Below are 2,814 nucleotides of genomic sequence, written 5' to 3'. Positions count from 1 at the left end.
CAGAGTTCTTAACTGTTGGGCTATCTCTCATACCTCTTGTAAATGTTCTATATTGATTAATGTGTTTCCTTAAATCCACATTAACTTTGTACTGAATGCATCTGACAGATAATGATCTAACTTGTTTCTATACATTCCTATAATTCAGAGTCACACATGATATTTGTCTTCATACATGTTTTCTCTAGGAATGTCTCTGCCATCCCTAGGATATATTTCTTGTATAAAAAAGGAAATTGAAACCAAATAAAGTAAGACTGTAGGGAACTAGAAAGTTGAATTGTTCATCAACCCCTCTCTAAAGCAAACAAAGTATCAATTTTTATACTAAATACTATTTCATGTAAAATGTGGAGACAAATCTGTAAACTATAATGCTCATATGAGCAAAATGCTAGTTCAGAGAGATGGCTTAATTATTAATAGGACTTGCAGCTCTTGTTCAGTGACCAACACACAAACAGGGTAGCTCACAACTGCTTCTAAATCCATTCCCAGAGAATCCAACACTTTATTCTTTTATTGAAAATATTTTTTCTATGCATGTGTAGCAAAAGCAAAGCTTGATGTTCATGTGGTTAACATTACAAGTGGATGAAAGGCTGTCTTGGTCTCTGTTCCCTGACATTGGATCCCCTTCTGCCCTACTTGGACTGTCTGGTTGGGCTTCAGTGAGAGAGGGTTTGCTAGACCTCCTGGGACCAGGGAGGGTGGTACCTAAAAGGGGCTCCCTTAGGAGAAGGAGATGACACAATGTGGAGAAGGATTTGTAAGGGTGGAACTGAGAGGAGAAGAAGGAGAGGGATGTAAAGCGAACAAAATAAATAAATAAATAAATAAATAAATAAATAAATAAATAAATAAATAAAATGTGTAGTAAATTTCAAAAAATATATGGATTTTTTTAAATAAAAGGTTGTATTTACTTAGAAGTATTCAGAATGTCAACAAAACAGCTGCAATTTATTTTTGCAGTTACAGAGTGGTATTCAGTTAACAGAACAACAAACACCTTCATATAAGCTGCATCAGAGACAACTGAAGATGAAAAAAAAACAATAACAACAAAACAAAAATAAATCAAAAGCAAAAATAAAAACAAAACAAAAACCAAACTACTGTCCCTATCTACTACTAATTTGTGCTGTGCACCAACAGGAACCTGCTTTAAATTTCCATGCCAATTTAAAACTCCCAGACTGTACCAGGCAAGGTTAGTGGTTACTGAAAATACCACCAGGACATGGCTATCTAAAGACACATTCAGTAGTGTGTTAACTACGCACAAAAAAAGACACTGTACAGTTTAAAAACAAATCTTACACAGCTTTGTTTTTGTTTTCTTTAAAAGGAGTGAGTTGTGTCCGGGGAGTTAAATACGCTACAGATAAACTGCGCTAGATCCAACTTATTCAACATCTTCGTCTTCGTCTTCATCTTCTCCTCCTCTTCCTCATCCTCTTCATCTTCCTCATCATCCTCCTCTTTCTTCTTTCTCTTGCTCTTTTCAGCCTTGACCACCCCCTTTCCCACTGCATCAGGTTTTCCTTTAGCTCTGCAGGCAGCGATATCCTTCTCACACTTCCTTCAGCTTGGCGGCCTTCTTCTCACAGGGTTGGTTGTCATCCGTGGCAGTGTTGTTCCACATCTCTCCTAATTTCTTTGCAACATCATCAATGCCAGCCAGGATGCTCGCCTTTGATTTTGGGGCAGTATTCAGAATAGAACAGGAAGGCCATAGGAAGCCTCGGGTGCATTGGGGCCTTGAACTTCTTTTCGGTCTCGCCTTTGGGGGGCATGTAGTTTTTCACTTCTCTTTCATAATGAGCTTTATCAGCCTTTGCCGTATCTTATTTCCCCTTTTCTTTAGTAGACATGGTCTTCTCTCTCTCTGATTACTTCTTGGAGAACTCTGAGAAGCTGACAGAAGCATCCGGGTGCTTCTTGTGCTCCTCCAGGCAGATTTGCACAAAGTATGCATATGAGGACATTTTGACTCTCGGCTTCTTAGGATCTCCTTTGTCCATGTTTAGTTGATTTTCCTCCGTGAGGTGCAGAGTCGCCCAGTGCCGGTTGGCTCTCGCTTGCCTCTGCACTGTCTCTGTGGAGCTCAATGTACTGCAATGGCCGTATATGGATTTTTGAGGGGATATATATATTTAAATATAATATATCTTGATTCTGCTTTTTCCTCCCTCTGCTTCTCCCAATTCTTCCCACTTCCCCTCCAATTCACATCCACTCCTTTATGGTTCTCACTAGAAAACTAGCAAGCACCTGGGATGGGAGAGGATCCCAAGCGGTCAATACAGGTGATTTAGGATAGATGCATAGCAATGGAAATATGGAAGCTGAAAAGGCCACTTCCTATAGTCAAAGAGGAACCTCCAGTGGAAGGATAAGTACACCAACCCAACCACAAAACTTTCAGCCCCAAATTACTCCTATCTAAAAGAAATTCAGGGACAAAGATAGAGCAGAAACTGAGGAAATGGCCAACGAATAACTGACCCCACTTGAGACCCATCCGATGGGCAAGCATTAATCACTGACACTATTAATGGCACTCTGCTATACTTGCAAACAGGAGCCTAGCATAACTGTCCTCTGGGAGGCTCTACCCAGCAGCTGACTGAAATAGATATAGAGACTCACAGCTAAATATTAGATGGAGCTCAGGGACTATTAGAGAAGACTTAAGGAAAGGAACGAGGGCCCCAGAGGGAATAGCAACTATACACAAAATCCAACAAAGTCAACTAACCTGAATCCTTGAAGCTCTCAGCCACTGAGCAAACAACCAAAGAGCATACA

At 40.2% G+C, this 2,814-nt stretch overlaps 1 pseudogene; it reads right to left on the bottom strand.

Moving 5' to 3' along the window:
• Positions 1-1,408: 1,408 nt before the first annotated feature.
• Positions 1,409-2,045, bottom strand: LOC116905752 (annotated as a pseudogene).
• Between the last annotated feature and the right edge of the window lie 769 nt (positions 2,046-2,814).

This window comes from Rattus rattus, chromosome 7 (assembly GCF_011064425.1).
Source record: "Rattus rattus isolate New Zealand chromosome 7, Rrattus_CSIRO_v1, whole genome shotgun sequence".
Taxonomy (NCBI): Eukaryota; Metazoa; Chordata; class Mammalia; order Rodentia; family Muridae; genus Rattus; species Rattus rattus.
Note: the sequence above shows the minus strand (reverse complement) of the source record. Positions and strands in the feature narration are given on the sequence as shown.